Below are 24,574 nucleotides of genomic sequence, written 5' to 3' on the forward strand. Positions count from 1 at the left end.
TCACTGTAATGTAGGCCTCACTGTGATGTGGGTCTCACTGCGATGAGGGTGTCACTGTGATGTGGGTCTCACTGTGATGTGGGTGTCTCTGTGATGAGGGTCACACTGTGATGTGGGTGTGCCTGTGATGTGGGTCACACTGTGATGTAGGCCTCACTGTGATGTGTGTCTCACTGCGATGAGGGTCTCACTGTGATGTGGGTCTCACTGTGATGTGGGTGTCTCTGTGATGTGGGTGTCTCTGTGATGTGGGTCTCACTGTGATGTGGGTCTCACTGTGATGTGAGTCTAACTGTGATGTGGGTGTCTCTTTGATGTGGGTGTCACCGTGATGTGGGTGTCACCGTGATGTGTGTGTCTCTGTGATGTGGGTCTCACTGTGATGTGGGTGTCTCTGTGATGTGGGTGTCTCTGTGATGTGGGTCTCACTGTGATGTGGGTCTCACTGTGATGTGGGTGTCTCTGTCATGTGGGTGTCTCTGTGATGTGGGTGTCTCTGTGATGTGGGACTCACTGTGATGTGTGTGTCACTGTGATGTGGGTGTCACTGTGATGTGGGTCTCACTGTGATGTGGGTGTATCTGTGATGTGGGTGTCTCTGTGATGTGGTTCTCACTGTGATGTGGGCCTCACTGTGATGTCGTTGTCTCTGTGATGTGGGTGTCCCTGTGATGTGGGTCTCACTGTGACGTGGGTGTCTCTGTGATGTGGGTGTCTCTGTGATGTGGGTCTCACTGCGATGTGGGACTCACTGTGATGTGGGTGTCTCTGTGATGTGGGTGTGTCTGTGATGTGGGTGTCTCAGTGATGGGGTTCTCACTGTGATGTGGGTCTCACTGTGATGTGGGTCTCACTGTGATGTGGGACTCACTGTGATGTGGGTCTCACTGTGATGTGGGTGTCTCTGTGATGTGGGTGTGTCTGTGATGTGGGTGTCTCTGTGATGGGGGTCTCACTGTGATGTGGGTCTCACTGTGATGTGGGTCTCACTGTGATGTGGGACTCACTCTGATGTGGGTGTCTCTGTGATGTGGGTGTCACTGTGATGTGGGTGTCTCTGTGATGTGGGTATCACTGTGATGTGCGTGGCTCTGTGATGTGCATCTCACTGTGATGTGGGTGTCACTGTGATGTGGGTGTCACTGTGATGTGGGTATCACTGTGATGTGCGTGGCTCTGTGATGTGGGTCTCACAGTGATGTGGGTCTCACTGTGATGTGAGTCTAACTGTGATGTGGGTGTCTCTGTGATGTGGGTGTCTCTATGATGTGGGTGTCACCATGATGTGGGTGTCACCGTGATGCGGGTCTCACCGTGATGCGTGTCTCACCGTGATGCGGGTGTCTCTGTGATGTGAGTGTCTCTGTGATGTGTGTCTCACTGTGATGTGGGACACACTGTGATGTGTGTGTCACTGTGATGTGGGTGTCTCTGTGATGTGGGACGCACTGTGATGTGTGTGTCAATGTGATGTGGGTGTCACTGTGATGTGGGTCTCACTGTGATGTGGGTGTCACTGTGATGTGGGTGTCTCTGTGATGTGGGTCTCACTGTGATGTGGGTGTCTCTGTGATGTGGGTGTCTCTGTGATGTGGGTCTCACTGTGATGTGGGCCTCACTGTGATGTGGGTGTCTCTGTGATGTGGGTGTCCCTGTGATGTGGGTCTCACTGTGATGTGGGTGTCCCTGTGATGTGGGTGTCCCTGTGATGTGGGTCTCACTGTGATGTGGGTCTCACTGTGATGTGGGTGTCTCTGTGATGTGGGTGTCTCTGTGATGTGGGTGTTAATGTGATGTGGGCCTCACTGTGATGTGGGTGTCTCTGTGATGTGGGTGTCCCTGTGATGTGGGTCTCACTGTGATGTGGGTGTCTCTGTGATGTGGGTGTCTCTGTGATGTGGGTCTCACTGTGATGTGGGACTCACTGTGATTTGGGACTCACTGTGATGTGGGTGTCTCTGTGATGGGGGTCTCACTGTGATGTCGGTCTCACTGTGATGTGGGTCTCACTGTGATGTGGGTGTCTCTGTGATGTGGGTGTCTCTGTGGTGTGGGTGTCTCTGTGATGTGGGTCTCCCTGTTATGTGTGTCTCACTGTGATGTGGGTGTCACTGTGATGTGGGTGTCACTGTGATGTGGGTATCATTGTGATGTGCGTGTCTCTGTGATGTGGGTCTCACAGTGATGTGGGTCTCACTGTGATGTGGGTCTCACTGTGATGTGGGAGTCTCTGTGATGTGGGACTCACTGTGATGTGAGTCTAACTGTGATGCGTGTCTCACCGTGATGCGGGTGTCTCTGTGATGTGAGTGTCTCTGTGATGTGGGTCTCACTGTGATGTGGGTCTCACTGTGATGTGGGTCTCACTGTGATGTGGGACTCACTGTGATGTGTGTGTCTCTGTGATGTGGGTCTCACTGTGATGTGGGTGTCTCTGTGATGTGGGTGTCTCTGTGATGTGGGTCTCACTGTGATGTGGGTCTCACTGTGATGTGGGTGTCTCTGTGATGTGGGTGTCTCTGTGATGTGGTTCTCACTGTGATGTGGGTCTCAATGTGATGTGGGTCTCACTGTGATGTGGGTCTCACTGTGATGTGGGACTCACTGTGATGTGTGTGTCTCTGTGATGTGGGTCTCACTGTGATGTGGGTGTCTCTGTGATGTGGGTGTCTCTGTGATGTGGGTCTCACTGTGATGTGGGTGTCTCTGTGATGTGGGTGTCTCTATGATTTGTGTCTCACTGTGATGTGGGACTCACTGTGATGTGTGTGTCTCTGTGATGTGGGTCTCACTGTGATCTGGGTGTCTCTGTGATGTGGTTGTCTCTGTGATGTGGGTCTCACTGTGATCTGGGTGTCTCTGTGATGCGGGTGTCTCTGTGATGTGGGTCTCACTGTGATGTGGGTGTCTCTGTGATGTGGGTGTCTCTGTGATGTGGGTCTCACTGTGATGTGGTTGTCACTGTGATGTGGGTGTCTCTGTGATGTGGGTCTCACTGTGATGTGGGTCTCACTGTGATGTGGGTGTCTCTGTGATGTGGGTCTCACTGTGATGTGGGTCTCACTGTGATTTGGGTGTCTCTGTTATGTGGGTGTCTCTGTGATGTGGGTCTCACTATGATGTGGGTGTCTCTGTGATGTGGGTGTCTCTGTGATGTGGGTCTCACTGTGATGTGGGTGTCACTGTGATGTGGGTCTCACTGTGATGTGGGTCACTCTGTGATGTGGGTCTCACTGTGATGTGGGTCTCACTGTGATGAGGGTCTCAATGTGATGTGTGTGTCTCTGTGATGTGGGTCTCGCTGTGAATTGGGTGTCTCTGTGATGTGGGTGTCTCTGTGATGTTGTTGTCTCTGTGATGTGGGTCTCACTGTGATGTGGGTGTCTCTGTGATGTGGGTGTCTCTGTGATGTGGGTCTCACTGTGATGTGGGTGTCACTGTGATGTGGGTCTCACTGTGATGTGGGTCACTCTGTGATGTGGGTCTCACTGTGATGTGGGTCTCACTGTGATGAGGGTCTCAATGTGATGTGTGTGTCTCTGTGATGTGGGTCTCGCTGTGAATTGGGTGTCTCTGTGATGTGGGTGTCTCTGTGATGTGGGTGTCATTGTGATGTGGGTCTCACTGTGATGTGGGTGTCTCTGTGATGTGGGTGTCTCTGTGATGTGGTTCTCACTGTGATGTGGGTCTCACTGTGATATGGGTCTCACTGTGATGAGGGTCTCAATGTGATGTGTGTGTCTCTGTGATGTGGGTCTCACTGTGATGTGGGTGTCTCTGTGATGTGGGTGTCTCTGGGATTTGGGACTCACTGTGATGTGGGTGTCTCTGTGATGGGGGTCTCACTGTGATGTGGGTTCACTGTGATGTGGGTGTCTCTGTGATGTGGGTGTCACTGTGATGTGTGTGTCTCTGTGGTGTGTGTGTCTCTGTGATGTGGGTCTCTCTGTGATGTGGGTGTCTCTGTGATGTGGGTCTCACTGTGATGTGGGCCTCACTGTGATGTTGGTGTCTCTGTGATGTGGGTGTCCCTGTGATGTGGTCCTCACTGTGATGTGGGTGTCTCTGTGATGTGGGTGTATCTGTGATGTGGGACTCACTGTGATGTGAGTCTAACTGTGATGTGGGTGTCACTGTGATGTGGGTGTCTCTGTGATGTGGGTGTCCCTGTGATGTGGTCCTCACTGTGATGTGGGTGTCTCTGTGAAGTGGGTGTCTCTGTGATGTGGGACTCACTGTGATGTGAGTCTAACTGTGATGTGGGTGTCACTGTGATGTGGGTGTCACTGTGATGTGGGTGTCTCTGTGATGTGGGTGTCCCTGTGATGTGGTCCTCACAGTGATGTGGGTGTCTCTGTGAAGTGGGTGTCTCTGTGATGTGGGTCTCACTGTGATGTGGGTGTCACTGTGATGTGGGTGTCTCTGTGATGTGGGCCTCACTGTGATGTGGGTGTCACTGTGATGTGGTCCTCACTGTGATGTGGGTGTCTCTGTGATGTGGGTGTCCCTGTGATGTGGGTCTCACTGTGATGTGGGTGTCACTGTGATGTGGGTGTCACTGTGATGTGGGTATCACTGTGATGTGCGTGTCTCTGTGATGTAGGTCTCACAGTGATGTAGGTCTCACTGTGATGTGAGTCTCACTGTGATGTGGGTCTCTCTGTGATGTGGGTCTCACTGTGATGTGGGTCTCACTGTGATGTGAGTCTAACTGTGATGTGGGTGTCTCTTTGATGTGGGTGTCACCGTGATGTGGGTGTCACCGTGATGCGGGTCTCACCGTGATGCGTGTCTCACCGTGATGCGGGTGTCTCTGTGATGTGAGTGTCTCTGTGATGTGGGTCTCACTGTGATGTGGGACACACTGTGATGTGGGTCTCACTGTGATGTGGGACTCACTGTGATGTGGGTCTCGCTGTGAATTGGGTGTCTCTGTGATGTGGGTGTCTCTGTGATGTGGGTGTCATTGTGATGTGGGTCTCACTGTGATGTGGGTGTCTCTGTGATGTGGGTCTCTCTGTGATCTGATTCTCACTGTGATCTGGGTCTCACTTTGATGTGGGTCTCACTGTGATGTGGGTGCCTCTGTGATGTGGGTGTCTCTATGATGTGGGTCTCACTGTGATGTGGGACTCACTGTGATGTGTGTGTCTCTGTGATGTGGGTCTCACTGTGATGTGGGTGTCTCTGTGATGTGGTTGTCTCTGTGATGTGGGTCTCACTGTGATGTGGGTCTCACTGTGATGTGGGTCACTCTGTGATGTGGGTCTCACTGTGATGTGGGTCTGACTGTGATGTGGGTGTCTCTGTGATGTGGGTGTCTCTGTGATGTGGTTCTCACTGTGATGTGGGTCTCACTGTGATGTGGGTGTCTCTGTGATGTGGGTCTCACTGTGATGTGGGTCTCACTGTGATGAGGGACTCAATGTGATGTGTGTGTCTCTGTGATGTGGGTCTCACTGTGATGTGGGTGTCTCTGTGATGTGGGTGTCTCTGTGATGTGGTTCTCACTGTGATGTGGGTCTCACTGTGATGTGGGTGTCTCTGTGATGTGGGTCTCACTGTGATGTGGGTCTCACTGTGATGTGGGTCACTCTGTGATGTGGCTCACACTGTGATGTGGGTCTCACTGTGATGAGGGTCTCACTGTGATGTGTGTGTCTCTGTGATGTGGGTCTCACTGTGATGTGGGTGTCTCTGTGATGTGGGTGTCTCTGTGATGTGGTTCTCACTGTGATGTGGGTGTCTCTGTGATGTGGGCGTCTCTGTGATGTGGGACTCACTGTGCTGTGGGTGTCTCTGTGATGTGGGTGTCTCTGTGATGTGGGTCTCACTGTGATGTGGGTGTCTCTGTGATGTGGGTGTCCCTGTGATGTGGGCCTCACTGTGATGTTGGTGTCTCTGTGATGTGGGTGTCCCTGTGACGTGGGTCTCACTGTGATGTGGGTGTTTCTGTGAAGTGGGTGTCTCTGTGAATTGGGACTCACTGTGATGTGGGTGTCACTGTTATGTGCGACTCACTTCGATGTGGGACTAACTGTAATGTGGGTGTCTCTGTGATGTGGGTGTCTCTGTGATGTGGGTCTCACTGTGATGTGGGTGTCTCTGTGATGTGGGTGTCACTGTCATGTGGGTCATACTGTGATGTGGGTCTCACTCAGATGTCGGTGTCTCTGAGATGCGGGTGTCTCTGTGATGTGGGTGTCTCAGTGATGTTGGTCTCACTGTGATGTGGGTGTCACTGTGATGTGGGACTCACTGTGATGTGGGTCTCACTCTGATGTCGGTGTCTCTGTGATGTGGGTGTCTCTGTGATGTGGGTGTCTCTGTGATGTGGGTCTCACTGTAATGTAGGCCTCACTGTGATGTGGGTCTCACTGCGATGAGGGTGTCACTGTGATGTGGGTCTCACTGTGATATGGGTGTCTCTGTGATGAGGTTGTCTCTGTCATGTGGGTGTCTCTGTGATGTGGGTGTCTCTGTGATGTGGGTCACACTGTGATGTGGGTGTCCCTGTGATGTGGGTCACACTGTGATGTAGGCCTCACTGTGATGTGTGTCTCACTGCGATGAGGGTCTCACTGTGATATGGGTCTCACTGTGATGTGGGTGTCTCTGTGATGTGGGTGTCTCTGTGATGAGGGTGTCTCTGTCATGTGGGTGTCTCTGTGATGTGGGACTCACTGTGATGTGTGTGTCACTGTGATGTGGGTGTCACTGTGATGTGGGTCTCACTGTGATGTGGGTGTCTCTGTGATGTGGGTGTCTCTGTGATGTGGTTCTCACTGTGATGTGGGCCTCACTGTGATGTCGTTGTCTCTGTGATGTGGTGTCCCTGTGATGTGGGTCTCACTGTGACGTGGATGTCTCTGTGATGTGGGTGTCTCTGTGATGTGGGTCTCACTGCGATGTGGGTCTCACTGTGATGTGGGTGTCTCTGTGATGTGGGTGTGTCTGTGATGTGGGTGTCTCAGTGATGGGGTTCTCACTGTGATGTGGGTCTCACTGTGATGTGGGTCTCACTGTGATGTGGGACTCACTGTGATGTGGGTCTCACTGTGATGTGGGTGTCTCTGTGATGTGGGTGTGTCTGTGATGTGGGTGTCTCTGTGATGGGGGTCTCACTGTGATGTGGGTTTCATTGTGATGTGGGTCTCACTGTGATGTGGGACTCACTCTGATGTGGGTGTCTCTGTGATGTGGGTGTCACTGTGATGTGGGTGTCTCTGTGATGTGGGTATCACTGTGATGTGCGTGGCTCTGTGATGTGCATCTCACTGTGATGTGGGTGTCACTGTGATGTGGGTGTCACTGTGATGTGGGTATCACTGTGATGTGCGTGGCTCTGTGATGTGGGTCTCACTGTGATGTGGGTCTCACTGTGATGTGAGTCTAACTGTGATGTGGGTGTCTCTGTGATGTGGGTCTCATTGTGATGTGGGTCTCACTGTGATGTGGGACTCACTCTGATGTGGGTGTCTCTGTGATGTGGGTGTCACTGTGATGTGGGTCTCACTGTGATGTGGGACTCACTCTGATGTGGGTGTCTCTGTGATGTGGGTGTCCCTGTGACGTGGGTCTCACTGTGATGTGGGTGTTTCTGTGAAGTGGGTGTCTCTGTGAATTGGGACTCACTGTGATGTGGGTGTCACTGTTATGTGCGACTCACTTCGATGTGGGACTAACTGTAATGTGGGTGTCTCTGTGATGTGGGTGTCTCTGTGATGTGGGTCTCACTGTGATGTGGGTGTCTCTGTGATGTGGGTGTCACTGTCATGTGGGTCTTACTGTGATGTGGGTCTCACTCAGATGTCGGTGTCTCTGAGATGCGGGTGTCTCTGTGATGTGGGTGTCTCAGTGATGTTGGTCTCACTGTGATGTGGGTGTCACTGTGATGTGGGACTCACTGTGATGTGGGTCTCACTCTGATGTCGGTGTCTCTGTGATGTGGGTGTCTCTGTGATGTGGGTGTCTCTGTGATGTGGGTGTCTCTGTGATGTGGGTCTCACTGTAATGTAGGCCTCACTGTGATGTGGGTCTCACTGCGATGAGGGTGTCACTGTGATGTGGGTCTCACTGTGATATGGGTGTCTCTGTGATGGGGTTGTCTCTGTCATGTGGGTGTCTCTGTGATGTGGGTGTCTCTGTGATGTGGGTCACACTGTGATGTGGGTGTCCCTGTGCTGTGGGTCACACTCTGATGTAGGCCTCACTGTGATGTGTGTCTCACTGCGATGAGGGTCTCACTGTGATATGGGTCTCACTGTGATGTGGGTGTCTCTGTGATGTGGGTGTCTCTGTGATGAGGGTGTCTCTGTCATGTGGGTGTCTCTGTGATGTGGGACTCACTGTGATGTGTGTGTCACTGTGATGTGGGTGTCACTGTGATGTGGGTCTCACTGTGATGTGGGTGTCTCTGTGATGTGGGTGTCTCTGTGATGTGGTTCTCACTGTGATGTGGGCCTCACTGTGATGTCGTTGTCTCTGTGATGTGGGTGTCCCTGTGATGTGGGTCTCACTGTGACGTGGATGTCTCTGTGATGTGGGTGTCTCTGTGATGTGGGTCTCACTGCGATGTGGGTCTCACTGTGATATGGGTGTCTCTGTGATGTGGGTGTGTCTGTGATGTGGGTGTCTCAGTGATGGGGTTCTCACTGTGATGTGGGTCTCACTGTGATGTGGGTCTCACTGTGATGTGGGACTCACTGTGATGTGGGTCTCACTGTGATGTGGGTGTCTCTGTGATGTGGGTGTGTCTGTGATGTGGGTGTCTCTGTGATGGGGGTCTCACTGTGATGTGGGTTTCATTGTGATGTGGGTCTCACTGTGATGTGGGACTCACTCTGATGTGGGTGTCTCTGTGATGTGGGTGTCACTGTGATGTGGGTGTCTCTGTGATGTGGGTATCACTGTGATGTGCGTGGCTCTGTGATGTGCATCTCACTGTGATGTGGGTGTCACTGTGATGTGGGTGTCACTGTGATGTGGGTATCACTGTGATGTGCGTGGCTCTGTGATGTGGGTCTCACAGTGATGTGGGTCTCACTGTGATGTGAGTCTAACTGTGATGTGGGTGTCTCTGTGATGTGGGTCTCATTGTGATGTGGGTCTCACTGTGATGTGGGACTCACTCTGATGTGGGTGTCTCTGTGATGTGGGTGTCACTGTGATGTGGGTCTCACTGTGATGTGGGACTCACTCTGATGTGGGTGTCTCTGTGATGTGGGTGTCACTGTGATGTGGGTGTCTCTGTGATGTGGGTATCACTGTGATGTGGGTCTCACTGTGATGTGGGTGTCACTGTGATGTGGGTGTCACTGTGATGTGGGTGTCTCTGTGATGTGGGTATCACTGTGATGTGGGTGTCACTGTGATGTGGGTATCACTGTGATGTGCGTGGCTCTGTGATGTGGGTCTCACTGTGATGTGGGTCTCACTGTGATGTGAGTCTAACTGTGATGTGGGTGTCTCTGTGATGTGGGTGTCTCTATGATGTGGGTGTCACCGTGATGTGGGTGTCACCGTGATGCGGGTCTCACCGTGATGCGTGTCTCACCGTGATGCGGGTGTCTCTGTGATGTGAGTGTCTCTGTGATGTGTGTCTCACTGTGATGTGGGACACACTGTGATGTGGGACACACTGTGATGTGGGTGTCTCTGTGATGTGGGACACACTGTGATGTGTGTGTCACTGTGATGTGGGTGTCACTGTGATGTGGGTGTCACTGTGATGTGGGTGTCTCTGTGATGTGGGTCTCACTGTGATGTGGGTGTCTCTGTGATGTGGGTGTCTCTGTGATGTGGGTCTCACTGTGATGTGGGCCTCACTGTGATGTGGGTGTCTCTGTGATGTGGGTGTCCCTGTGATATATATCTCACTGTGATGTGGGTGTCCCTGTGATGTGGGTGTCCCTGTGATGTGGGTCTCACTGTGATGTGGGTCTCACTGTGATGTGGGTGTCTCTGTGATGTGGGTGTCTCTGCGATGTGGGTGTTAATGTGATGTGGGCCTCACTGTGATGTGGGTGTCTCTTTGATGTGGGTGTCCCTGTGATGTGGGTCTCACTGTGATGTGGGTGTCTGTGTGATGTGGGTGTCTCTGTGATGTGGGTCTCACTGTGATGTGGGACTCACTGTGATTTGGGACTCACTGTGATGTGGGTGTCTCTGTGATGGGGGTCTCACTGTGATGTCGGTCTCACTGTGATGTGGGTCTCACTGTGATGTGGGTGTCCCTGTGATGTGGGTGTCTCTGTGGTGTGGGTGTCTCTGTGATGTGGGTCTCCCTGTTATGTGTGTCTCACTGTGATGTGGGTGTCACTGTGATGTGGGTGTCACTGTGATGTGGGTATCATTGTGATGTGCGTGTCTCTGTGATGTGGGTCTCACAGTGATGTGGGTCTCACTGTGATGTGGGTCTCACTGTGATGTGGGTCTCACTGTGATGTGGGAGTCTCTGTGATGTGGGACTCACTGTGATGTGAGTCTAACTGTGATGCGTGTCTCACCGTGATGCGGGTGTCTCTGTGATGTGAGTGTCTCTGTGATGTGGGTCTCACTGTGATGTGGGTCTCACTGTGATGTGGGTCTCACTGTGATGTGGGACTCACTGTGATGTGTGTGTCTCTGTGATGTGGGTCTCACTGTGATGTGGGTGTCTCTGTGATGTGGGTGTCTCTGTGATGTGGGTCTCACTGTGATGTGGGTCTCACTGTGATGTGGGTGTCTCTGTGATGTGGGTGTCTCTGTGATGTGGTTCTCACTGTGATGTGGGTCTCAATGTGATGTGGGTCTCACTGTGATGTGGGTCTCACTGTGATGTGGGACTCACTGTGATGTGTGTGTTTCTGTGATGTGGGTCTCACTGTGATGTGGGTGTCTCTGTGATGTGGGTGTCTCTGTGATGTGGGTCTCACTGTGATGTGGGTGTCTCTGTGATGTGGGTCTCACTGTGATGTGGGTCTCACTGTGATGTGGGTGTCTCTGTTATGTGGGTGTCTCTGTGATGTGGGTCTCACTGTGATGTGGGTGTCTCTGTGATGTGGGTGTCTCTGTGATGTGGGTCTCACTGTGATGTGGGTGTCACTGTGATGTGGGTCTCACTGTGATGTGGGACTCACTGTGATGTGTGTGTCTCTGTGATGTGGGTCTCACTGTGATGTGGGTGTCTCTGTGATGTGGGTGTCTCTGTGATGTGGGTCTCACTGTGATGTGGGTCTGACTGTGATGTGGGTGTCTCTGTGATGTGGGTGTCTCTGTGATGTGGTTCTCACTGTGATGTGGGTCTCAATGTGATGTGGGTCTCACTGTGATGTGGGTCTCACTGTGATGTGGGACTCACTGTGATGTGTGTGTTTCTGTGATGTGGGTCTCACTGTGATGTGGGTGTCTCTGTGATGTGGGTGTCTCTGTGATGTGGGTCTCACTGTGATGTGGGTGTCTCTGTGATGTGGGTCTCACTGTGATGTGGGTCTCACTGTGATGTGGGTGTCTCTGTTATGTGGGTGTCTCTGTGATGTGGGTCTCACTGTGATGTGGGTGTCTCTGTGATGTGGGTGTCTCTGTGATGTGGGTCTCACTGTGATGTGGGTGTCACTGTGATGTGGGTCTCACTGTGATGTGGGTCACTCTGTGATGTGGGTCTCACTGTGATGTGGGTCTCACTGTGATGAGGGTCTCAATGTGATGTGTGTGTCTCTGTGATGTGGGTCTCGCTGTGAATTGGGTGTCTCTGTGATGTGGGTGTCTCTGTGATGTTGTTGTCTCTGTGATGTGGGTCTCACTGTGATGTGGGTGTCTCTGTGATGTGGGTGTCTCTGTGATGTGGGTCTCACTGTGATGTGGGTGTCACTGTGATATGGGTCTCACTGTGATGTGGGTCACTCTGTGATGTGGGTCTCACTGTGATGTGGGTCTCACTGTGATGAGGGTCTCAATGTGATGTGTGTGTCTCTGTGATGTGGGTCTCGCTGTGAATTGGGTGTCTCTGTGATGTGGGTGTCTCTGTGATGTGGGTGTCACTGTGATGTGGGTGTCACTGTGATGTGTGTGTCACTGTGATGTGGGTGTCTCTGTGATGTGGGTCTCACTGTGATGTGGGTGTCTCTGTGATGTGGGTGTCTCTGTGATGTGGGTCTCACTGTGATGTGGGCCTCACTGTGATGTGGGTGTCTCTGTGATGTGGGTGTCCCTGTGATATGGGTCTCACTGTGATGTGGGTGTCCCTGTGATGTGGGTGTCCCTGTGATGTGGGTCTCACTGTGATGTGGGTCTCACTGTGATGTGGGTGTCTCTGTGATGTGGGTGTCTCTGTGATGTGGGTGTTAATGTGATGTGGGCCTCACTGTGATGTGGGTGTCTCTTTGATGTGGGTGTCCCTGTGATGTGGGTCTCACTGTGATGTGGTTGTCTCTGTGATGTGGGTGTCTCTGTGATGTGGGTCTCACTGTGATGTGGGACTCACTGTGATTTGGGACTCACTGTGATGTGGGTGTCTCTGTGATGGGGGTCTCACTGTGATGTCGGTCTCACTGTGATGTGGGTCTCACTGTGATGTGGGTGTCCCTGTGATGTGGGTGTCTCTGTGGTGTGGGTGTCTCTGTGATGTGGGTCTCCCTGTTATGTGTGTCTCACTGTGATGTGGGTGTCACTGTGATGTGGGTGTCACTGTGATGTGGGTATCATTGTGATGTGCGTGTCTCTGTGATGTGGGTCTCACAGTGATGTGGGTCTCACTGTGATGTGGGTCTCACTGTGATGTGGGTCTCACTGTGATGTGGGAGTCTCTGTGATGTGGGACTCACTGTGATGTGAGTCTAACTGTGATGCGTGTCTCACCGTGATGCGGGTGTCTCTGTGATGTGAGTGTCTCTGTGATGTGGGTCTCACTGTGATGTGGGTCTCACTGTGATGTGGGTCTCACTGTGATGTGGGTCTCACTGTGATGTGGGACTCACTGTGATGTGTGTGTCTCTGTGATGTGGGTCTCACTGTGATGTGGGTGTCTCTGTGATGTGGGTGTCTCTGTGATGTGGGTCTCACTGTGATGTGGGTCTCACTGTGATGTGGGTGTCTCTGTGATGTGGGTGTCTCTGTGATGTGGTTCTCACTGTGATGTGGGTCTCAATGTGATGTGGGTCTCACTGTGATGTGGGTCTCACTGTGATGTGGGACTCACTGTGATGTGTGTGTTTCTGTGATGTGGGTCTCACTGTGATGTGGGTCTCACTGTGATGTGGGTGTCTCTGTGATGTGGGTGTCTCTGTGATGTGGGTCTCACTGTGATGTGGGACTCACTGTGATTTGGGACTCACTGTGATGTGGGTGTCTCTGTGATGGGGGTCTCACTGTGATGTCGGTCTCACTGTGATGTGGGTCTCACTGTGATGTGGGTGTCCCTGTGATGTGGGTGTCTCTGTGGTGTGGGTGTCTCTGTGATGTGGGTCTCCCTGTTATGTGTGTCTCACTGTGATGTGGGTGTCACTGTGATGTGGGTGTCACTGTGATGTGGGTATCATTGTGATGTGCGTGTCTCTGTGATGTGGGTCTCACAGTGATGTGGGTCTCACTGTGATGTGGGTCTCACTGTGATGTGGGTCTCACTGTGATGTGGGAGTCTCTGTGATGTGGGACTCACTGTGATGTGAGTCTAACTGTGATGCGTGTCTCACCGTGATGCGGGTGTCTCTGTGATGTGAGTGTCTCTGTGATGTGGGTCTCACTGTGATGTGGGTCTCACTGTGATGTGGGTCTCACTGTGATGTGGGTCTCACTGTGATGTGGGACTCACTGTGATGTGTGTGTCTCTGTGATGTGGGTCTCACTGTGATGTGGGTGTCTCTGTGATGTGGGTGTCTCTGTGATGTGGGTCTCACTGTGATGTGGGTCTCACTGTGATGTGGGTGTCTCTGTGATGTGGGTGTCTCTGTGATGTGGTTCTCACTGTGATGTGGGTCTCAATGTGATGTGGGTCTCACTGTGATGTGGGTCTCACTGTGATGTGGGACTCACTGTGATGTGTGTGTTTCTGTGATGTGGGTCTCACTGTGATGTGGGTGTCTCTGTGATGTGGGTGTCTCTGTGATGTGGGTCTCACTGTGATGTGGGTGTCTCTGTGATGTGGGTCTCACTGTGATGTGGGTCTCACTGTGATGTGGGTCTCACTGTGATGAGGGTCTCAATGTGATGTGTGTGTCTCTGTGATGTGGGTCTCGCTGTGAATTGGGTGTCTCTGTGATGTGGGTGTCTCTGTGATGTTGTTGTCTCTGTGATGTGGGTCTCACTGTGATGTGGGTGTCTCTGTGATGTGGGTGTCTCTGTGATGTGGGTCTCACTGTGATGTGGGTGTCACTGTGATATGGGTCTCACTGTGATGTGGGTCACTCTGTGATGTGGGTCTCACTGTGATGTGGGTCTCACTGTGATGAGGGTCTCAATGTGATGTGTGTGTCTCTGTGATGTGGGTCTCGCTGTGAATTGGGTGTCTCTGTGATGTGGGTGTCTCTGTGATGTGGGTGTCATTGTGATGTGGGTCTCACTGTGATGTGGGTGTCTCTGTGATGTGGGTGTCTCTGTGATGTTGTTCTCACTGTGATGTGGGTCTCACTGTGATGTGGGTCTCACTGTGATGTGGGTGCCTCTGTGATGTGGGTGTCTCTATGATGTGGGTCTCACTGTGATGTGGGACTCACTGTGATGTGTGTGTCTCTGTGATGTGGGTCTCACTGTGATCTGGGTGTCTCTGTGATGTGGTTGTCTCTGTGATGTGGGTATCACTGTGATGTGGGTCTCACTGGGTTGTGGGTGTCTCTGTGATGTGGGTGTCTCTATGATGTGGGTCTCACTGTGATGTGGGTGTCTCTGTGATGTGGGTGTCTCTGTGATGTGGGTCTCACTGTGATGTGGGTGTCACTGTGATGTGGGTCTCACTGTGATATGGGTCTCACTGTGATGAGGGTCTCAATGTGATGTGTGTGTCTCTGTGATGTGGGTCTCACTGTGATGTGGGTGTCTCTGTGATGTGGGTGTCTCTGTGATGTGGGTCTCACTGTGATGTGGGACTCACTGTGATTTGGGACTCACTGTGATGTGGGTGTCTCTGTGATGGGGGTCTCACTGTGATGTGGGTCTCACTGTGATGTGGGTGTCTCTGTGATGTGGGTGTCACTGTGATGTGTGTGTCTCTGTGGTGTGTGTGTCTCTGTGATGTGGGTCTCTCTGTGATGTGGGTGTCTCTGTGATGTGGGTCTCACTGTGATGTGGGCCTCACTGTGATGTTGGTGTCTCTGTGATGTGGGTGTCCCTGTGATGTGGTCCTCACTGTGATGTGGGTGTCTCTGTGAAGTGGGTGTCTCTGTGATGTGGGACTCACTGTGATGTGAGTCTAACTGTGATGTGGGTCTCACTGTGATGTGGGTGTCTCTGTGATGTGGGTGTCCCTGTGATGTGGTCCTCACTGTGATGTGGGTGTCTCTGTGAAGTGGGTGTCTCTGTGAATGGGGACTCACTGTGATGTGAGTCTAACTGTGATGTGGGTGTCACTGTGATGTGGGTGTCACTGTGATGTGGGTGTCTCTGTGATGTGGGCGTCCCTGTGATGTGGTCCTCACTGTGATGTGGGTGTCTCTGTGAAGTGGGTGTCTCTGTGATGTGGGTCTCACTGTGATGTGGGTGTCACTGTGATGTGGGTGTCTCTGTGATGTGGGCCTCACTGTGATGTGGGTGTCACTGTGATGTGGTCCTCACTGTGATGTGGGTGTCTCTGTGATGTGGGTGTCCCTGTGATGTGGGTGTCCCTGTGATGTGGGTCTCACTGTGATGTGGGTGTCACTGTGATGTGGGTGTCACTGTGATGTGGGTATCACTGTGATGTGCGTGTCTCTGTGATGTAGGTCTCACAGTGATGTAGGTCTCACTGTGATGTGAGTCTCACTGTGATGTGGGTCTCTCTGTGATGTGGGTCTCACTGTGATGTGGGTCTCACTGTGATGTGAGTCGAACTGTGATGTGGGTGTCTCTTTGATGTGGGTGTCACCGTGATGTGGGTGTCACCGTGATGCGGGTCTCACCGTGATGCGTGTCTCACCGTGATGCGGGTGTCTCTGTGATGTGAGTGTCTCTGTGATGTGTGTCTCACTGTGATGTGGGACACACTGTGATGTGGGTCTCACTGTGATGTGGGACTCACTGTGATGTGGGTCTCGCTGTGAATTGGGTGTCTCTGTGATGTGGGTGTCTCTGTGATGTGGGTGTCATTGTGATGTGGGTCTCACTGTGATGTGGGTGTCTCTGTGATGTGGGTCTCTCTGTGATCTGATTCTCACTGTGATCTGGGTCTCACTTTGATGTGGGTCTCACTGTGATGTGGGTGCCTCTGTGATGTGGGTGTCTCTATGATGTGGGTCTCACTGTGATGTGGGACTCACTGTGATGTGTGTGTCTCTGTGATGTGGGTCTCACTGTGATCTGGGTGTCTCTGTGATGTGGTTGTCTCTGTGTTGTGGGTCTCACTGTGATGTGGGTCTCACTGTGATGTGGGTGTCTCTGTGATGTGGGTGTCTCTGTGATGTGCGTCTCACTGTAATGTGGGTGTCACTGTGATGTGGGTCACTCTGTGATGTGGGTCACTCTGTGATGTGGGTCTCACTGTGATGTGGGTCTGACTGTGATGTGGGTGTCTCTGTGATGTGGGTGTCTCTGTGATGTGGTTCTCACTGTGATGTGGGTCTCACTGTGATGTGGGTGTCTCTGTGATGTGGGTCTCACTGTGATGTGGGTCTCACTGTGATGAGGGACTCAATGTGATGTGTGTGTCTCTGTGATATGGGTCTCACTGTGATGTGGGTGTCTCTGTGATGTGGGTGTCTCTGTGATGTGGTTCTCACTGTGATGTGGGTCTCACTGTGATGTGGGTGTCTCTGTGATGTGGGTCTCACTGTGATGTGGGTCTCACTGTGATGTGGGTCACTCTGTGATGTGGCTCTCACTGTGATGTGGGTCTCACTGTGATGAGGGTCTCACTGTGATGTGTGTGTCTCTGTGATGTGGGTCTCACTGTGATGTGGGTGTCTCTGTGATGTGGGTGTCTCTGTGATGTGGTTCTCACTGTGATGTGGGTGTCTCTGTGATGTGGGCGTCTCTGTGATGTGGGACTCACTGTGATGTGGGTGTCTCTGTGATGTGGGTGTCTCTGTGATGTGGGTCTCACTGTGATGTGGGTGTCTCTGTGATGTGGGTGTCCCTGTGATGTGGGCCTCACTGTGATGTTGGTGTCTCTGTGATGTGGGTGTCCCTGTGACGTGGGTCTCACTGTGATGTGGGTGTTTCTGTGAAGTGGGTGTCTCTGTGAATTGGGACTCACTGTGATGTGGGTGTCACTGTTATGTGCGACTCACTTCGATGTGGGACTAACTGTAATGTGGGTGTCTCTGTGATGTGGGTGTCTCTGTGATGTGGGTCTCACTGTGATGTGGGTGTCTCTGTGATGTGGGTGTCACTGTCATGTGGGTCTTACTGTGATGTGGGTCTCACTCAGATGTCGGTGTCTCTGAGATGCGGGTGTCTCTGTGATGTGGGTGTCTCAGTGATGTTGGTCTCACTGTGATGTGGGTGTCACTGTGATGTGGGACTCACTGTGATGTGGGTCTCACTCTGATGTCGGTGTCTCTGTGATGTGGGTGTCTCTGTGATGTGGGTGTCTCTGTGATGTGGGTCTCACTGTAATGTAGGCCTCACTGTGATGTGGGTCTCACTGCGATGAGGGTGTCACTGTGATGTGGGTCTCACTGTGATATGGGTGTCTCTGTGATGAGGTTGTCTCTGTCATGTGGGTGTCTCTGTGATGTGGGTGTCTCTGTGATGTGGGTCACACTGTGATGTGGGTGTCCCTGTGATGTGGGTCACACTGTGATGTAGGCCTCACTGTGATGTGTGTCTCACTGCGATGAGGGTCTCACTGTGATATGGGTCTCACTGTGATGTGGGTGTCTCTGTGATGTGGGTGTCTCTGTGATGAGGGTGTCTCTGTCATGTGGGTGTCTCTGTGATGTGGGTGTCTCTGTGATGTGGGACTCACTGTGATGTGTGTGTCACTGTGATGTGGGTGTCACTGTGATGTGGGTCTCACTGTGATGTGGGTGTCTCTGTGATGTGGGTGTCTCTGTGATGTGGTTCTCACTGTGATGTGGGCCTCACTGTGATGTCGTTGTCTCTGTGATGTGGGTGTCCCTGTGATGTGGGTCTCACTGTGACGTGGGTGTCTCTGTGATGTGGGTGTCTCTGTGATGTGGGTCTCACTGCGATGTGGGACTCACTGTGATGTGGGTGTCTCTGTGATGTGGGTGTGTCTGTGATGTGGGTGTCTCAGTGATGGGGTTCTCACTGTGATGTGGGTCTCACTGTGATGTGGGTCTCACTGTGATGTGGGACTCACTGTGATGTGGGTCTCACTGTGATGTGGGTGTCTCTGTGATGTGGGTGTGTCTGTGATGTGGGTGTCTCTGTGATGGGGGTCTCACTGTGATGTGGGTCTCATTGTGATGTGGGTCTCACTGTGATGTGGGACTCACTCTGATGTGGGTGTCTCTGTGATGTGGGTGTCACTGTGATGTGGGTGTCTCTGTGATGTGGGTCTCACTGTGATGTGGGTGTCCCTGTGATGTGGGTCTCACTGTGATGTGGGTCTCACTGTGATGTGGGTGTCTCTGTGATGTGGGTCTCACTGTGATGTGGGTGTTAATGTGATGTGGGCCTCACTGTGATGTGGGTGTCTCTGTGATGTGGGTGTCCCTGTGATGTGGGTCTCACTGTGATGTGGGTGTCTCTGTGATGTGGGTGTCTCTGTGATGTGGGTCTCACTGTGATGTGGGACTCACTGTGATTTGGGACTCACTGTGATGTGGGTGTCTCTGTGATGGGGGTCTCACTGTGATGTCGGTCTCACTGTGATGTGGGTCTCACTGTGATGTGGGTGTCTCTGTGATGTGGGTGTCACTGTGATGTGGGTGTCTCTGTGGTGTGGGTGTCTCTGTGATGTGGGTCTCCCTGTTATGTGTGTCTCACTGTGATGTGGGTGTCACTGTGATGTGGGTGTCACTGTGATGTGGGTCTCACTGTGATGTGGGAGTCTCTGTGATGTGGGACTCACTGTGATGTGAGTCTAACTGTGATGCGTGTCTCACCGTGATGCGGGTGTCTCTGTGATGTGCGTGTCTCTGTGATGTGGGTCTCACTGTGATGTGGGTCTCACTGTGATGTGGGTGTCTCTGTGATGTGGGTGTCTCTGTGATGTGGTTCTCACTGTGATGTGGGTCTCAATGTGATGTGGGTCTCACTGTGATGTGGGTCTCACTGTGATGTGGGACTCACTGTGATGTGTGTGTCTCTGTGATGTGGGTCTCACTGTGATGTGGGTGTCTCTGTGATGTGGGTGTCTCTGTGATGTGGGTCTCACTGTGATCTGGGTGTCTCTGTGATGTGGTTGTCTCTGTGATGTGGGTCTCACTGTGATGTGGGACTCACTGTGATGTGGGTGTCTCTGTGATGTGGGTCTCACTGTGATGTGGGTGTCACTGTGATGTGGGTGTCACTGTGATGTGGGTGTCACTGTGATGTGGGTGTCTCTGTGATGTGGGTCTCACTGTGATCTGGGTGTCTCTGTGATGTGGTTGTCTCTGTGATGTGGGTCTCACTGTGATGTGGGACTCACTGTGATGTGGGTGTCTCTGTGATGTGGGTCTCACTGTGATGTGGGTGTCTCTGTGATGTGGGTGTCTCTGTGATGTGGGTCTCACTGTGATGTGGGTGTCACTGTGATGTGGGTGTGTCTGTGATGTGGGTCTCACTGTGATGTGGGTCTCACTGTGATGTGGGTGTCTCTGTGATGTGGGTCTCACTGTGATGTGGGTCTCACTGTGATGTGGGTGTCTCTGTTATGTGGGTGTCTCTGTGATGTGGGTCTCACTGTGATGTGGGTGTCTCTGTGATGTGGGTGTCTCTGTGATGTGGGTCTCACTGTGATGTGGGTGTCACTGTGATGTGGGTGTCTCTGTGATGTGGGTCTCACTGTGATGTGGGTGTCTCTGTGATGTGGGTGTCTCTGTGACGTGGGTCTCACTGTGATGTGGGCCTCACTGTGATGTGGGTGTCTCTGTGATGTGGGTGTCCCTGTGATGTGGGTCTCACTGTGATGTGGGTGTCCCTGTGATGTGGGTCTCACTGTGATGTGGGTCTCACTGTGATGTGGGTGTCTCTGTGATGTGGGTCTCACTGTGATGTGGGTGTTAATGTGATGTGGGCCTCACTGTGATGTGGATGTCTCTGTGATGTGGGTGTCCCTGTGATGTGGGTCTCACTGTGATGTGGGTGTCTCTGTGATGTGGGTGTCTCTGTGATGTGGGTCTCACTGTGATGTGGGACTCACTGTGATTTGGGACTCACTGTGATGTGGGTGTCTCTGTGATGGGGGTCTCACTGTGATGTCGGTCTCACTGTGATGTGGGTCTCACTGTGATGTGGGTGTCTCTGTGATGTGGGTGTCACTGTGATGTGGGTGTCTCTGTGGTGTGGGTGCCTCTGTGATGTGGGTGCCTCTGTGATGTGGGTCTCCCTGTTATGTGTGTCTCACTGTGATGTGGGTGTCACTGTGATGTGGGTGTCACTGTGATGTGGGTCTCACTGTGATGTGGGAGTCTCTGTGATGTGGGACTCACTGTGATGTGAGTCTAACTGTGATGCGTGTCTCACCGTGATGCGGGTGTCTCTGTGATGTGAGTGTCTCTGTGATGTGGGTCTCACTGTGATGTGGGTCTCACTGTGATGTGGGTGTCTCTGTGATGTGGGTGTCTCTGTGATGTGGTTCTCACTGTGATGTGGGTCTCAATGTGATGTGGGTCTCACTGTGATGTGGGTCTCACTGTGATGTGGGACTCACTGTGATGTGTGTGTCTCTGTGATGTGGGTCTCACTGTGATGTGGGTGTCTCTGTGATGTGGGTGTCTCTGTGATGTGGGTCTCACTGTGATGTGGGTGTCTCTGTGATGTGGGTGTCTCTATGATGTGTGTCTCACTGTGATGTGGGACTCACTGTGATGTGTGTGTCTCTGTGATGTGGGTCTCACTGTGATCTGGGTGTCTCTGTGATGTGGTTGTCTCTGTGATGTGGGTCTCACTGTGATGTGGGACTCACTGTGATGTGGGTGTCTCTGTGATGTGGGTCTCACTGTGATGTGGGTGTCTCTGTGATGTGGGTGTCTCTGTGATGTGGGTCTCACTGTGATGTGGGTGTCACTGTGATGTGGGTGTGTCTGTGATGTGGGTCTCACTGTGATGTGGGTCTCACTGTGATGTGGGTGTCTCTGTGATGTGGGTCTCACTGTGATGTGGGTCTCACTGTGATGTGGGTGTCTCTGTTATGTGGGTGTCTCTGTGATGTGGGTCTCACTGTGATGTGGGTGTCTCTGTGATGTGGGTGTCTCTGTGATGTGGGTCTCACTGTGATGTGGGTGTCACTGTGATGTGGGTCTCACTGTGATGTGGGTCACTCTGTGATGTGGGTCTCACTGTGATGTGGGTCTCACTGTGATGAGGGTCTCAATGTGATGTGTGTGTCTCTGTGATGTGGGTCTCGCTGTGAATTGGTTGTCTCTGTGATGTGGGTGTCTCTGTGATGTTGTTGTCTCTGTGATGTGGGTTTCACTGTGATGTGGGTGTCTCTGTGATGTGGGTGTCTCTGTGATGTGGGTCTCACTGTGATGTGGGTGTCACTGTGATGTGGGTCTCACTGTGATGTGGGTCACTCTGTGATGTGGGTCTCACTGTGATGTGGGTCTCACTGTGATTAGGGTCTCAATGTGATGTGTGTGTCTCTGTGATGTGGGTCTCGCTGTGAATTGGGTGTCTCTGTGATGTGGGTGTCTCTGTGATGTGGGTGTCATGGTGATGTGGGTCTCACTGTGATGTGGGTGTCTCTGTGATGTGGGTGTCTCTGTGATGTGGTTCTCACTGTGATGTGGGTCTCACTGTGATGTGGGTCTCACTGTGATGTGGGTGCCTCTGTGATGTGGGTGTCTCTATGATGTGGATCTCACTGTGATGTGGGACTCACTGTGATGTGTGTGTCTCTGTGATGTGGGTCTCACTGTGATCTGGGTGTCTCTGTGATGTGGTTGTCTCTGTGATGTGGGTATCACTGTGATGTGGGTCTCACTGTGATGTGGGTGTCTCTGTGATGTGGGTGTCTCTGTGATGTGGGTCTCACTGTGATGTGGGTGTCTCTGTGATGTGGGTGTCTCTGTGATGTGGGTCTCACTGTGATGTGGGTGTCACTGTGATGTGGGTCTCACTGTGATGTGGGTCTCACTGTGATGAGGGTCTCAATGTGATGTGTGTGTCTCTGTGATGTGGGTCTCACTGTGATGTGGGTGTCTCTGTGATGTGGGTGTCTCTGTGATGTGGGTCTCACTGTGATGTGGGACTCACTGTGATTTGGGACTCACTGTGATGTGGGTGTCTCTGTGATGGGGGTCTCACTGTGATGTGGGTCTCACTGTGATGTGGGTGTCTCTGTGATGTGGGTCTCACTGTGATGTGGTTGTCTCTGTGGTGTGTGTGTCTCTGTGATGTGGGTCTCTCTGTGATGTGGGTGTCTCTGTGATGTGGGTCTCACTGTGATGTGGGCCTCACTGTGATGTTGGTGTCTCTGTGATATGGGTGTCCCTGTGATGTGGTCCTCACTGTGATGTGGGTGTCTCTGTGAAGTGGGTGTCTCTGTGATGTGGGACTCACTGTGATGTGGGTCTCACTGTGATGTGGGACTCACTGTGATTTGGGACTCACTGTGATGTGGGTGTCTCTGTGATGGGGGTCTCACTGTGATGTGGGTCTCACTGTGATGTGGGTGTCTCTGTGATGTGGGTGTCACTGTGATGTGGGTGTCTCTGTGGTGTGTGTGTCTCTGTGATGTGGGTCTCTCTGTGATGTGGGTGCCTCTGTGATGTGGGCCTCACTGTGATGTTGGTGTCTCTGTGATGTGGGTGTCCCTGTGATGTGGTCCTCACTGTGATGTGGGTGTCTCTGTGAAGTGGGTGTCTCTGTGATGTGGGACTCACTGTGATGTGAGTCTAACTGTGATGTGGGTGTCACTGTGATGTGGGTGTCTCTGTGATGTGGGTGTCACTGTGATGTGGTCCTCACTGTGATGTGGGTGTCTCTGTGAAGTGGGTGTCTCTGTGATGTGGGACTCACTGTGATGTGAGTCTAACTGTGATGTGGGTGTCACTGTGATGTGGGTGTCTCTGTGATGTGGGTGTCCCTGTGATGTGGGTGTCCCTGTGATGTGGGTCTCACTGTGATGTGGGTGTCTCTGTGATGTGGGTGTCACTGTGATGTGGGTATCACTGTGATGTGCGTGTCTCTGTGATGTGGGTCTCACAGTGATGTAGGTCTCACTGTGATGTTGGTGTCTCTGTGATGTGGGTGTCCCTGTGATGTGGTCCTCACTGTGATGTGGGTGTCTCTGTGAAGTGGGTGTCTCTGTGATGTGGGTCTCACTGTGATGTGGGTGTCACTGTGATGTGGGTGTCTCTGTGATGTGGGTCTCACTGTGATGTGGGTGTCACTGTGATGTGGTCCTCACTGTGATGTGGGTGTCTCTGTGATGTGGGTGTCCCTGTGATGTGGGTGTCCCTGTGATGTGGGTCTCACTGTGATGTGGGTGTCACTGTGATGTGGGTGTCACTGTGATGTGGGTATCACTGTGATGTGCGTGTCTCTGTGATGTAGGTCTCACAGTGATGTAGGTCTCACTGTGATGTGAGTCTCACTGTGATGTGGGTCTCACTGTGATGTGGGTCTCACTGTGTTGTGGGTGTCTCTGTGATGTGGGACTCACTGTGATGTGAGTCTAACTGTGATGTGGGTCTCACTGTGATGTGAGTCTAACTGTGATGTGGGTGTCTCTATGATGTGGGTGTCACCGTGATGTGGGTGTCACCGTGATGCGGGTGTCTCTGTGATGTGGGACTCACTGTGATGTGAGTCTAACTGTGATGTGGGTCTCACTGTGATGTGAGTCTAACTGTGATGTGGGTGTCTCTATGATGTGGGTTTCACTGCGATGTGGGTGTCACTGTGATGCGGGTGTCTCTGTGATGTGAGTGTCTCTGTGATGTGGGTCTCACTGTGATGTGGGACACACTGTGATGTGGGTCTCACTGTGATGTGGGACACACTGTGATGTGGGTCTCACTGTGATGTGGGTCTCGCTGTGAATTGGGTGTCTCTGTGATGTGGGTGTCTCTGTGATGTGGGTGTCATTGTGATGTGGGTCTCACTGTGATGTGGGTGTCTCTGTGATGTGGGTCTCTCTGTGATCTGTTTCTCACTGTGATCTGGGTCTCACTTTGATGTGGGTCTCACTGTGATGTGGGTGCCTCTGTGATGTGGGTGTCTCTATGATGTGGGTCTCACTGTGATGTGGGACTCACTGTGATGTGTGTGTCTCTGTGATGTGGGTCTCACTGTGATCTGGGTGTCTCTGTGATGTGGTTGTCTCTGTGATGTGAGTCTCACTGTGATG

This window comes from Chiloscyllium plagiosum, unplaced genomic scaffold (assembly GCF_037043375.1).
Source record: "Chiloscyllium plagiosum isolate Xiang-an unplaced genomic scaffold, Cpla_swu_hap1 HiC_scaffold_1, whole genome shotgun sequence".
NCBI lineage: Eukaryota > Metazoa > Chordata > Chondrichthyes > Orectolobiformes > Hemiscylliidae > Chiloscyllium > Chiloscyllium plagiosum.